The following is a 14,793-nucleotide window of genomic DNA, read 5'->3' on the forward strand; positions in this document are numbered from 1 at the left end:
AGGAAACATTGTTTTAATAACATTATATAAATTTCAGATGTACGTTATTCTATTTTGACTTCTGTATAGACTACAACATGTTCACTACCGAAAGTCTAGATGCCATCCATCACCATACACGCGAGCCTTTTTACCCCTTTCCCCCTCTCCCACCCCTCTTCCCCTCTGGTAACCACCAATCTGTTCTGTATATCTATGTGATTTTTTGATGGTTTGTAAATAAACATCCCGATTAAAAACTAGGAAGAAGATCTGAGTGGACATTTTGCCAAAGGAGATACACAGATGGCCAACAGACACATGAAAAGATGTTCAACATCATTTCAGAGAAGACTAAATAAATAAAATTAGAAACGAAGGAGGAGACATTACAGCTGATACTACAGAAATACATAGGATCATAAGAGACTACTGTGAACAATTATATGCCAACAAATTAGATAACCTAGAAGAAATGGACAAATTCCTAGAAACACAAAACCTACCAAGACTTAATCCAAAAGAAATAGAAAATCAGAATAGATCGATAATGAGTAAAGAGATTGAATCCATAATCAAAAACCTCCCAACACAGAAAACCCCAGGATAAGACACCTTCACTAGGGAATTCTACCAAACACTTAAAGAAGAATTAACGCCAATCTTTCTCAAGCTCTTCCAAAAAATTGAAGAAGAGGGGACACTTCTAAACTCATTCTACAAAGCCAGCATTACCCTGATATCAAAGCCAGATAAGGACGGTACAAGGAAAGACATCCATCGACAAACATCCCTGATGAACATAGACGCAAAAATTCTCAACAAAATATTAGCAAACCAAAGTCTACAACACATTGAAAGGATTATACACATGGTTAAGTGGGATCTATTGCTTGGATGGAAGGGTAGTTCAACATACACAAATCGATAAATGTACTACACCTAATTAATAGAATGAAAGATAAAAATCACACAATCATCTCAATAAATGCAGAGAAAGCATTTCCCCAAACTCAACATCCTGTCGTGATAAAAAAAAACCTCAACAGATTTCGTATATAAAGAACGTATCTCTACATAATAAAGGCCTTATATGACAAACCCAGAGCTAACATTATACTCAACGGTGAACAAGACAAAGATGCTCACTCTCACCACTCTTATTCAATATAGTCCTGGAAGTCCTAGCTAGAGCGATTAGGCAAGGTGAAGAACTAAAAGGCATTCAAATCAAGAATGGAAGAAGTAAAATTCTCACTGTTTGCAAACGATACGATTTTGTATATAGAAAATCCCAAAGACACAACCAAAAATCTATTGGAACTAATCAGCAAATTAAGTAAACGTTCAGGATATAAAATCAACATCAGAAGTCAGTTGCATGTCTATATGCGAATAATGAAACATCTGAAAAAGAAATAAAGAAAACTATCCCTCTCACAGTATCATCAAAAACAATAAAATATTCAGGAATAAATTTAACCAAGGAAGTGTAAGATCTGTACATTGAAAAATACTAGACTTTGTTGAAAGAAATCAAAGAAGAAACAAACAAATGGGAAGACATCCAATGTCTATGGATAAAAAGCATTAATATCGTCAAAATGTCCATACTACCCAAAGCCATCTGTAGATTCAACACAGTCCCCAGCAAAATTCTACTGGCATTTCACAGATATAGAGAAAAACAATCCTAAAATTTGTATGGAACCATGAAAGACCTGAATAGCCAAAGCAATCCTGAGAAAGAAGAACAAAGGTGAAGGCGTCACACTTCCTGATTTTAGACTATACACCAAAGCTATAGTAATTAAAACAGTATGGTCCTGGCATAAAAATAGACACACAGACCAATGGAACAGAACAGAGATACCAGAATTAAACCCCTGCATATACGGCCAACGAATATTCGACATGGGAGCTAAGAACATCCAATGGGGAAAGGATAGTCCCTTCAACAAATGGTGTTGGGAAAACTGGATAAACACATGCAGAAAAAAGGAAATTAGGCCCCTGTCGTATACCACTCACAAAAACTAAATCAGAATGGATCAAAGACTTAAGCATAAGACCTGATACCATAAGTATCCTAGAAGAAAACATAGGGAAGAAGCTCCTAGACCTTGGTCTTGGCAATGATTTCTTGGATAGGACACCCAATGCACAAGCAACAGAAGTGGAAATCAATAAGTGGGACTACATCAAACTAACAGGCTTCTGCACAGCAGAAGAAACAATCAACAAAATGAAAAGGCAACCAAAAGAACAGGAGAAAAATTTTTCAAACCATATATTGGAGAATATATATATATCCAAAATATATAAAGAACTCATACAGCTCAATAACGACAAGGAAAAAACAATCCAACTAACAAATGGGAAGGGGAACTGAATGCACATTTTTCCAAAGAAGACACCCAAATGGCCAACAGGTACATGAAAAGATGCTCAGCATCACTATTCATCAGGGAAATGCAAATCAAGGGATACCAAATAGCAAAAAAAAATCTTGAAAAAGACGAACAAAGTTGGAAGACTCACACACCCCGATTTCAAACATATTACAAAGCTACATTAATCAAAAGAATGTGATACCGGCATGAAGACAAACATACAGACAATGGAACACAATGGAGAACCCAGAAATAAACCCTTGCATTTGTGGTCAAATGAGTTTTGGCAAGGGTGCCAATAATTGTCAATGGGAAAGGACAGTCAATTCGACAAATGGTACTGGGACAACTGGGTATCCATGTGCAAAAGAAGGAAGTTGAACTCTTTACCTCGCAACATACACAAAAATTAAGTCAAAACAAATCAAAGAACTAACCGTAAAAGCAAAAAGTGCAAAACTCTTAGAAGAAAACAGGGGGAAAGCTTCATGACATTGGATTTGGCCATAATTTCTTGGATATGCTTCCACTTCCCTTGTCTCACAGGGTGACATCAAAACAAAATACGCCAGATGCCAGGCATCATCAGTGGTATGGAACTCTGTTGCTTAGGAGCCATTTCCATACTGCAGCTAGGTATTAGGCCATTCTACAGCTTGAAAAGCACAGGCAACAAAAGTGAAAATAAAAGTAAAATGGACTACATCAAAATTAAAAATTCCTGAGCGTTAAGGGACACAATCAACAGAGTGAAAAAAGCAACCTACAGAATGGGAGACAATATTTGCAAATCATATATCTGATAAGGGGTTAATATCCTGAATACATAAAGAACCTGTACAATTCAATAACAAAAAACCTCCAAATAGTCCAATTTAAAAAATGAACAAAGGACTTGAAAAGACAAGTCTTCATAGATGATATATGTATGGGTCGCAAGCATATGAAAAGATGCTCAATATCACTAATCATTAGGGAAATGCAAATCAAAACCACAATGATATCACTTCACACCCATTAGCAGGGCTACTATTAAAAAAACCCCAGAAAATAACAAGTGCTGACAAAGATGTGGACAAACTGTAAATTTTGTGCACCGCTGGTGGGAATGCAAAATGGTGCAACTACTGTGGAAAACCGTAACTTGGTTCATTAGAAAATTAAAAATAGAATTACTATATAATCTTGCAAGTCCACTTCTGGGTAAATATTTGAAAGAATTGGAAGCAGGTGAAGACATATTTGTACACCCATGTTCATAGCAGCATTATTCACAATAGCCAGTAAGTGGAAGCAACCCAAGTGTTCATCGATGAACGAATGTAGAAAGAAATTGTGGTATGTACATACAATGGAATATTATTCAGACTTAAAAACGACAGAAATTCTGACTCATGCTACAACATGGATGAACTTGAAGACGTTATGCTAAGTGAAAGAAGGCAGTCCAAAAGGCAAATGCTATATAATTCCACTTATATGAGATGTCTAGGGTAGTCAAATTCATAAACAGAAAGTAGAATGTTGTTCGACAGCGGCTGCGGGGGAGGGGAAAATGGAGTGGTGGTGTTTAATGGGGATGGCGTTTCCAGTTTGTAAGATGAAAGAGTTCTGGAGTTTTGTTGCACAACAGTGTGAACATGCTTAATACTACTGTCCTGTACACTTAAACATGTTTAAGATGATAAATTTTATGTTGTATGTATTTTACCGGAATTAAATTCTTTTTAAAAAGCAACTCTTTATTGAAAAGCCATCATATGTCAGCCACCATGCTCTGTTCTTTAATGACATATTTTTAAAACAACTTCCATATGTGGGAAGTCCTATATTTATTCCCATTTGATGGACATTGAAATTGAGGTGCTAAGCAATTTTGTGCTTTGCACGATCTCATAACTAGTTGAGCTTGGCTTCAGAGTCAGACATCCTGGGTCTTAATTCTAGTTAGTTTTCCCATTGACTTGCTGTGTTGTTCGGGACAACTTAGTGAACCTGGAAACCTATGTTGCCTCATCTCTCAATAGGGCACGATAAGAGTGCATGCCATCTAGATTTTTGTAAGGGTCAAAACAGACAGTGCCCGTTAAGTGCTTCCAACAGTATCTGGCACGCAGTGAGTGCCCAATGAAGATGGATTTTGTATGGTTAGGGTTATTATCATGTACCCAGATGTTTCTGACCCCAATGGCTATACTCTTAACACTCTTTCTCAGGGCTGGATAATCATATCCTCAGATAAAGATCAAATCTGTATGAAGAACACTAGAATTCCAGCTATTCTGTCTGCACTGAGGGCAATTACTATTTCACACAGTTCCTTAGGAATAGCAAAGTGTACCTAAATTACAATTCCTTCCATTTATTGGCAGATGCTGTATACCTGGACTGTGCTAATCCCTAATGCTCAAATGACGTATGGTAGAAGTAGCAGCTAACATTTACCGAAGGCTTGCTGTCAAACGAGCTGACATATTTGGCCAGTAAGTAACAACGATGTGCCCAGGTAGACTCAGTTCATTACCTACATAGACAGGAAAAGTAATATCAACATGGTGTTAGCTCCCATTTCCCTGTTCCACAGGGTGACATCAAAACAAAATAAGCCAGATGATAGGCTTCATCACTGGTATGGGACTCTGTTGCTCACGAGCCATTTCCAAATTGCAGCTAGACATTAGGCCATTCTATAAGCTTCAGCTGTACCCTAAGGTGAGGGAAGGAAGAAAGATGAAAAGTTCTGGAACCAGAGAGGTGATAAGAAACTGCCTATGGTGGCCTCTCTCAAAATAGGGAGATGGTGAGAAATGGAGTCTTGCAGCAGCTTCTCAGAACTCAGCCTGTCTTTCCACATTCCTGGAGGATAACAGGGCATTCTACTCAGCTGCAGATCAAACTGCGGTTGAAACTTACTTACATGGCCCATACACGAGCTTGTCAGTGTGCTTGGCACAGAGCAGTTCCCCTACATATACTGTGTGCCAGAAATAACCTGATGCTCATGAGAGCCATTAGAGGCATATTTTATCATCCCTAAATTGCAGATGAACAAACAGGCTAAGAAGAATAGCGAGTCTTGCCTTGAGTCTCAGATTAATACAAGGTAGGTGAAGATATACCTGACTCAAGGGCCCATGCCTTTTACCCTACACCAAACTGCCTTCAGTTGTACCAGTGCACAAGGTGGACGTGCACTGTCATTCCAACTGGACTAGAGGATCTTTGAATATAGAGAGTAAGATTTAACCTACTCTTACACTGCTGATGCCTAATTCAGTGCAAAGCAAAGTAAGTACTCAAGGAACAAGTGTTGACTCATTCACTGGGGATTCATTTTGTACTCTAACACGTGGCCTACTTGATAGAGTGTGATTACTTCTAATGACAATTTGTTACACAATCTCTGTAACATAGATTTCTTTTTTTTCTTAAATGGGGCAACAGGAGAATAATTGCGTGACCTGATAATGTTAATGGTATTCCTTGTTTGAGAGAGAGAGAAACAAAGAGAGAAATTCTTCCATTGTAAGCAAAGTAACATAGTAGTAAAGGATTTGGCTGTGAATTCAGAATATTATATAGGTTTTATTCCAGGTTCTGTGTTGGGGGGCTTTCTTTTTGCTAAATAACCTTGGATAATTTGCTTAGACTTCTTTATATCTATGATTCCTCATCTCTGAAATGTGAATAAGACCATTACTTACCTCTTGGATGTACTGTTTTGAGGATTACATTTTATATATGTGTGTGTGTGTGTGTGTGTGTGTGTGTGTGTGTCTATATACATATACATATATACATATATATATATATAATAGTATTCTTGGGCCCACAGGTTATTGTATCTCAAAATTGGTTTTCAAATCACCCAAAATTGCAGCAGCATCTTCAGAATTCCTGAGATGTGATTTCCAAATGTCTGTTTCCTCATGTCATCGTATTTGAGGCCTAAAGTCAACCTGAACTTAAGGGAAAGAGCTTATTTTTAAAACTCTGTGTTACGTCTGATACGGGCTGAATCTTGTCATCCCAAAATTTATATGTTGAAACCCTAGTACCTCAGAATGTGACTGCATTTGGAGATAGGGCCTTTAAAGGGATGATTAAGTTAAAATAAGGCCGTTAGCGTGGGCCCTAATCCAATCTGACTAGTGTCCTTATGAGAAGAAACAATTTGGACACACAGGGAGACACTAGGGGTGTGTGCGCGCACACGCCACACACACACACACACACACAAACACACACAGAGGACAAACAACGTGAGAACACAGTGAGAAGGCAGCCACGTGCAAGCCAAGGAGAGATGCCTCAGAAGACAACAAACTTGCCAACACATTGATCTTGGACTTCTAGCCTCCAGAACTGTGAGAAAGAAATGTGTTGCTTAAGCCACCCCGTCTGTGGTGATTTTTCAGGGCAGCCGGAGCAGACAAATGTAATACAACATGTTTCTGTCTCTCTTCCTGGACCGAAGGCAGGAAATGTACCTGATTTGTCTCTCTTGCCCAGGGTACACAGTCTGGCACAGGGTAGGTGGGTAATAAATATCTGCTCACTGTACAATGTCAATGAAGTAGACTAGCAGGAGGGGCTACCTGAATCTCCACCCCCAGATTCATAGCTGACGGGCCTGGCCAAGTCCTATGTCCTCCTCCATGTAGTGAACTGACTCATAGGCCACACACGTGGGTCAGGCTGCCTGGTTCATATCAGCTTCGTTACTAACTTCCAGTGTGACCACGGGAAATTCTCTGAACATCTCTCTAACTCGTTCTCTTCATCCGTAAATGAGATAATAATAGTTGCCATATCTTGAGCTGCTGTGAGGGATTAAACGAAATGATGATATATTTAAGTGCTTAGAGCTGTGCCTGGCTCAATATAGGCAGTCAATAAAATTTAGCTCTTAAAATGTACATGCCTCAGAATTACTATAAGCAATTACGTAAACTCAATAAATGTTGGTAATTAATATTAGTTAACGGCAATTGCTACTAACATCATTTCATTTGATTCTTCTAACAATTCTGCAATGTCGCTGGTAATATCTGCCACTGTAGAAACTGAATTGGCGGTAGTTAGGTATCCTAACCTAGTGCCCTTTGAGAGGAAGTATTGGTGAAAACAGAAAAAGGTTACACATGTTTACAGATGGTGTTACCTAAAATGTCAATCTAGTTTTCATCTTAAAATTTTATCTCAGGCGGAGTGACTCCAATTGTGCTGAGTTTTCAGCTTCATTGAAAAGAAACAAACATGAAGGAGGACTGAATATCATGCATCATACATGAAGTGGAATTTACACTGGCTTTAGAATCTGATAGGATACGACTGGGTTTTAGACCTGGTCTTAAATACTCAGTTCCCCCTCATTTGTAAAATGAAGGTGACCATACCTATTCTGAAGGTGTGTTGGGAGGCTTAAATTGAAGACAATATCTAAACCTCCTAACTTACAGTATGTGGTATTTTATAAATGGTCACTTTGGGCTATCTTTGTACGCCCATCAAATGTCACAGGGCCCCTTACATGGCAAATGATGTTTTCAGGAATTTTTTTTTTTTTTTTAATGAATGAACTAGAGCAATGATTCTTAAGCATTTTGGTCTCAGAAACCCTTTACACGCTTAAAATCTTTTTAAAATTTATTTTATTTTATTTTTTTAATTGCAGTAACATTGGATTATAACATTATATAGCTTTCAGATGTACATCGTAATATATTTCAAATTCTGTGTAGATTACATCATGTTCACCACCCAAAGACTATCCATCCCCTCACATGTGAGCCTAATCACCCTTTTTGCCCTTTTGCTCTCCCCCTCGCCCTTCCCCTATGGTAACCGCCAATCCAATCTTCATTGCTACGTGTTTGTTTGTCATTGTTTTTATCTTCTACTTATGAGTAAGATCAGGCGGATTCGACTTGCTCCCTCTGACTAATTTCACTCAGCATAATACCCTCAAGGACCATCCATGTTGTCACAAATGGCCGGGTTTCATCATTCTTATGGCTGAGTAGTATTCCATCAGGTATAAGTGCCACAACCTTCTTTATCCATTCGTCCCCTGATGGGCACCTAGGTTGCTTCCAAGTCTTGGCTATTGTGAATAATGCTGCAATGAACATAGGGGTGCATGTATCTTTATGCCTTTGCGTTTTCAAGTTCTTTGGATGAATACCCAGCAGTGGGATAGCTGGATCATATGGTAGATCTATCCTTAATTTTCTGAGGATACTCCACACTGCTTTCCATAGTGGCTCCACCAGTTTGCACTCCCACCAGCAGTGTACTCTCCACATCCTCTCCAACATTTGTTGTTTCCTGTCTTGTTAATTATAGCCACTCTGACCGGCATGAGGTGATCCCTCATTGTGGTTTTGATTTGCATTTCCTTGATAGCTAATGATGCTGAGGATTTTTTCATATGCCTTTTGGCCATCCATACATCTTCTTTGGAGAAATCTCTGTTCAGATCTTTTGCCCGTTTTTTAATTGGGTTGTTGGTTTTTTTTCGTTGTTGAGCTGTATGAGTTCTTGGTATATTTTGGATATTAACCCCTTATCTGATATGTGGTTTGCAAATATCGTCTCCCAATTGTTGGGTTATCTTTTCGTTTTGTTGATGGTTTCCTTTGCTGTGCAGAAGCTTTTTAGTTTGATGTGGTCCCATTTGTTCATTTTTTTCTTTTGTTTCCCTTGCCCGGTCAGACGTGGTACTTGAAAATATGCTGCTCGGACCGATGTCAAAGAGCGTACTGCCTATGTTTTCTTCTAGAAGTTTCATGGTTTCGGGTCTTACGTTCAAGTCTTTAATCCATTTTGAGTTGATTTTTGAGCATGGTGTAAGGGAATGGTCCACTTTCATTCTTTTGCATGTGGCTGTCCAAGTTTTCCCAACACCATTTATTGAAGAGACTCTCCTTCCTCCATTGTATGCTCTTGGCTCCCTTGTTCGACTATTAGTCCTGTTTCGTAAATGTGTGGGTTTATTTCTGGGCTCTTGATTCTGTTCCATTGACCTGTGTGTCCGTTTTTGTGCCAGTACCATGCTGTTTTGGTTACTATGGCTTTGTAGTATATTTTGAAATCAGGGAGTGTGATACCTGCAGCTTTGCTCTTTTTTTCTCAGGACTCTGTTGGCTATTCAGAGTCTTTTGCTGTTCCATATAAATTTCAGGATTCCTTGTTCTATTTCTGTGAAAAATGTTGGAACTTTGATAGGGATTGCGTGGAACCTGTAGATTGCTTTAGGAAGTATGGACGTTTTAACAATGTTAAGTCTTCCAATCCAAGAGACGGGATATATTTCCATTTCTTTGTGTCTATTCGATTTCTTTCAACAATGCTTTTATAGCTTTTTGGTGTAGATCTTTCACCTCTTTGGTTTAGTTTATTCCTAGGTATTTGATTCTTTTTGTCTTAAGTTGTAAATGGGATTGTATTCTTAATATCTTCTTTCTGCTACTTCGTTGTTAGTGTATCGAAATGCAACCGATTTTTGTATGTTGATTTTTGTATTTCGTGACTTGGCGTATCCTTTCTTGTTTCTTAGTTTTTCTGGGACTCTTTAGGGTTTTCTAGATATAAAATCCACGTCATTTGCAAGAGTGACAGTTTCACTTCTTCTTTTCCAATGAGGATCCTTTTATCTCTTTTCTTTTGCCTGATTGCTCTGCGAGGTTTCTCCAATACTATGTTAATATGAGTGGTGACGGTGGTGATCCTGTCTGGTTCCTGTTCTATGAGGGGTAGCTTTCAGTTTTTCTCCTCTGAGAATGATATTTGCTGAGGGTTTGTCATATATGGCCTTTATTACGTTGAGGTATTTTCCTTCTATCTCCATTTTATTGAGAGTTTTTATCACAAATGGATGCTGTATCTTGTCAAAAGCTTTCTGCATCTATTGAGATGATCATGTGATTTTTATTCTTCATTTTGTTAATGTGGTGTATCATGTTCATCGATTTGCGGATGTTGAACCATCCCTGCATCCCTGGAATGAAACCCACTTGATCATGTTGTACGAGCTTTTTAATGTATTGTTGTATTCGATTTGCTAGAATTTTGTTGAGGATTTTTGCATCGATGTTCATCAGTGCTATTGGCCTGTAACTTTCTTTTTTCGTGTTGTCCTTGTCTGGTTTTGGTATCAGGATCATGTTGGCTTCTGTAGAATGAGTTAGGAAGCCCCCCCTCCCCTTCAACTTTTTGGAAGAGTTTGAGAAGGATCAGGTATTAAGTCTTCCTTGCACATTTGGTAGATTCGCAGGGGAAGCCGTCTGGTCCTGGATTTTTATTTTTTGGGAGGTTTTTGATTGCTGTTTTGATCTCCTTACTGGTGATTGTCCTATTCCCATTCTCTACTTCTTCTAGGTCCAGTTTCTGTGGAAGGTTGTATGATTTTAAGAATTTATCCATTTCTTCTGGGTCTAGGATTTGTTGGCGTATAGCTTTTCATAGTATTGTCTTATTATCTTTTGTATCTTCTCTAGGTGTCAGATTGTAAGTCTTCCTCTTTCATTTCTGATTTATTTATTTGAGCCTTCTCTCTTTTTTTCTTGTGGAGTCTAGCTGAGGGCTTGTCAATTTTGTTTATCTTTTAAAGACCAGCTCTTGGTTTTGATTAACTTTTTCTATTGTTTTTTTTTAGTTTCTATTTCGTTTATTTCTGCTCTGATTTTATTATTTCCTTCCTTCTGCTGACTTGGGGCTTTGTTCTGTTTCTCTTTTTCCAGTACCTTTAGATGGGCTGTTAGATTTTTTTATTTGTCAGTTTTCTTGTTTGTTGAGGTAGGCCTATAATTTGCTATATACGTCCACGTAGATCGGCTTTTGCTGTATCCCCAGATTTTGGCATGTCGATCTTTCATTTTCGTTTGTCTCCAGGAATTTTTTGATTTCTCCTTGATTCTTTTCTTGACCCAATCGTTGTTCAGTCAGGTTTTGTTTGATCTCCACTATTTGCTGGCTTTGGTTTTTTTCCTGTAGTTGATTTCTGGTTTCGTACGTTGTGGTCAGAAAAGATGCATGGTATTATTTCGACCTTCTTAATGTATTGAGACTTGTTTGGCTGCCTAATGTCTGTGATCAATCCTGGACAATGTTCCTGGGCATTTGAAAGGAATGTGTATTCTGTGGTTTTTGGATGGAAAGGTATAGAATATTTTGAGGACATGAAGTGATTTTTTTTATGTGACTCATATCAATTAATGTTTATCATATTGGAAATTAAAAATCAATAAATTTTTCAACACAACAGTATACAGACACGCATTCCATTAAATGTTAGAGTGATGAGTCACCACAGGTGATGTCATCTCTGGAGACTTGCTGTGCACTGGATGAGTGAATAAGAGTGGAAAAGGCAGCTAACTTTTACTATTACTATAAAAATAACTTTGACCTCTCTAATCCCATGAAATGGCCTTGCGAACTCCTGACCTAGAGGTTAATGTTGCAAATTGTGGGGAACTATAAATTCAGGGGAATCCACCTGGCAAACTGAAGCTTTGACTTTTAACCTGCCATCTGGAATCACTGCTCTCCACTGAAGTCTTCACTCTGTCTTCAGCACCTGCATGAATTAATGAAGGAAACTTGAGGCTGTAGATCTGGCCTTCAACCAACTAGTGGAGGACTGGTAGCTGCGTTTGCCTCCCCAGTGTGGCTGCAAGTAATGTGTGTGGTCTGAGTATATCAGTGAACACCTAGATGAGGTAAAATGGATTCCTAACGCATGATTTGACCAAGCACTAGATAGACAGTGAACGTACAAAAATACCCTAGTCTGTGATTCTGAGACTCCTAGGAACATACACACATCAGTTAGGGGATAACTGTGTAGAAATTGCATTCAAGAGTTTTATATTTAATTGTTTTCTTGAGACTATGCCTCCTCCCAAAGGAAAATAATGTGCCTATTTATTTAGAAACACATATTTCCACTATTAAATTACAAATGATTCTTCTTTTGAAGAGGCATTTGCATTTGTCCAGGTTGCATGGAACATACGTGAGGCTTTTTTTTCATATGTTCTTTGTTTGCTGCCTTGACATGTGTTGTAGCTACGAGGCTGTTAATAACAATTCACTAGCCCCGATGCAATATTAAAGAAACGGTAGATGATTGCTTTCTATGTTTGCTAGATTATAGCTGCTGCTAACAACTGAACCAAATATCTACCTCCAATTGATAGAAAATTTGAAAGAACTGAAAGACTAAAATGAGTACCCAAAGACAAATGCTAACATTTTTCCGTTTTTGCACGCACATGCTCTATCTTGTCTATTTTTATATGTCTAGCTATCTATAAATTATCTATTTAAACTTTATGCTCTACCATTTGAAAGAAAAATTCAGATATTATGACACTTGACTCTTAAACATTTCAGCATTCAATTCTTAAAAATAAGGACATTTTCCTATATAACCTCATTACCGTTAGCAAACCAAAATATTAACGTTAATTCAATGATACTATGTAAGTAAGTATATTTTTAATTTTCTCAAATGTTCCCCAAATGTCTTTCATAGACCCTTCTCTTCCCCCCAATACAATAGATTCAATTATTCAATCTGCTGGCTGTATGCCTCTCTTTTCTCCTTTATTAAAGATCTAGAACAAATCCCTCAACCTTCCTGTTTTGTTTTGTTTTCCATGACATTGAACTTTTGAACACTCTACCCAGTTTCCTTTCATAATGTTCCACAATCTATATTTGTCTGTTTCCTCATGATTGTATTCTGGTTAAACAATTTGGCAAGAATACTACATGAGTGGGACTATATACTTAATATTTTACATCAAAAGGCATATAATGTCAGTTTACCCCAATCTTGACTAAAATGTTGACCACCTACTCCTTTCCAGTTAAAGGAATATTTTCCCCTAGTAGTTAGTAAGTAATCTGTGGGTTAATAACTTCAATATCCTATTCTCTAATAATATTTCATGCAATGATTTTATCGTTCATTGATCTACCTGGCTAAAATCAATTTTTACATTGTGTGCTGCATTTATTAACTAGTATTCTTATTTAAAGAAGAATTGTTTCCCCAATTTTCCCTCTCATTCTTCACTCTTTTTAAAAATCTCTTGCGCTAACTAGACTATCAACTTTTTAAAGCAGACACTCCTTCAGTTCTTCCATATGCCTTTCCTAGAGTATTTTGTGTCATACCATATGTCCCAGATGCATGAGAAAATATTAACTAGATTGAAAGGGACAAACCAGAGAAATCATGATCCTCCTTCATGTCACCAATAAAATTTAATAATAATAACGAGTGTTCCCATTACTGAGAACTCACCATATGCCTGACATTAGGCTGAACACTTTAAATGCATTCTATTTTTAAATTACGACAACAATTCTACAAAGTAGGCATTATTCTTAATCCCAGTTTACACAGGATATAGCTGAGGCGGAGAGAACTTAGTCAACTCAGAGAAGGTTAGTCAATAGTTAATTGTTGCTGATCACATCAACTCCTGAAATCGGGGATTCTGTGATTCGACTCTGAGCTAATATCTAGGCAGCAAAAAAATAAATCAGCAGAATAACATGTTTAGGGTTCTGTGAAATTGGATGTTATGAGGCCCTAACAAATCTATCTGAACAATGTTATATAGTTGAAGATGTATCAGTCTGCTCTTTTCTAATAGTATCCAGTAAATAAGTGTATGTCCCGTTGACCGACTGTCTAAATTTCTACCAGACATTTTACATACCATATCTCTTTTTAACTCCAGGTGACACTTTAAGGGTGTTTCAGTTTAACGTCAACAGAAATAAGGATGTGGATCGAAAATCAGTAGCTTTCAAAGAACTGCCAGACAATCTTTTCCAAAGTGGTCATATCATTTTGCATACTCAACAGCAATGAATGACAGTTCCCGATTCTCCACGTCCTTGTCAGTATCTGGTATCGTCAGTGTTTGGAATCTTAGCTATTCTAATAGATGTGCAGTAGTATCTCTCTCTTGTTTTAATTTGCAATTCTCTAATGACACTTGATGCTGAGCATTTTTTTCCATATGCTTACCTGCCATCTGTATTTCTTCTTTGGTGAGTTATCTGTTTAGTCTCTTTCCCATTTTTTAACTGGGTTGCTTGTTTGTTTTATTTTTTAGCTCTGTGTATACTTTGGATACTAATCCTTTATCAGATATTTGTTTTGTAAAATTTCTCCCAAGTCTGTGGCTTTTTAAAAAAAAAAAAAAATTCAGTTAGCAGTGTTTCTCACAGAGCCTAAATTTTTAATTTTAATGAATTCTAACTCATCATGTTTTTCTTTCATGAACTGTTTTTTTGATGTTTAATCTAAAAAGTTATCACCAAACCCCCAAGGTCACCTAGATTTTCTCCTATGTTATCTTCTAGAAGTCATATAGTTTTGCTCTTTACATTT

At 37.5% G+C, this 14,793-nt stretch overlaps 1 long non-coding RNA gene across 1 annotated transcript in view; it reads left to right on the forward strand.

Moving 5' to 3' along the window:
- LOC139081116 (uncharacterized) overlaps positions 1-14,793 on the forward strand; it is a 35,318-nt gene that overhangs the window by 10,127 nt on the left and 10,398 nt on the right. The gene's annotated exons all lie outside the window — the stretch shown is intronic.

Source organism: Equus przewalskii, chromosome X (genome assembly GCF_037783145.1).
Source record: "Equus przewalskii isolate Varuska chromosome X, EquPr2, whole genome shotgun sequence".
In the NCBI taxonomy this organism is placed as follows: Eukaryota; Metazoa; Chordata; class Mammalia; order Perissodactyla; family Equidae; genus Equus; species Equus przewalskii.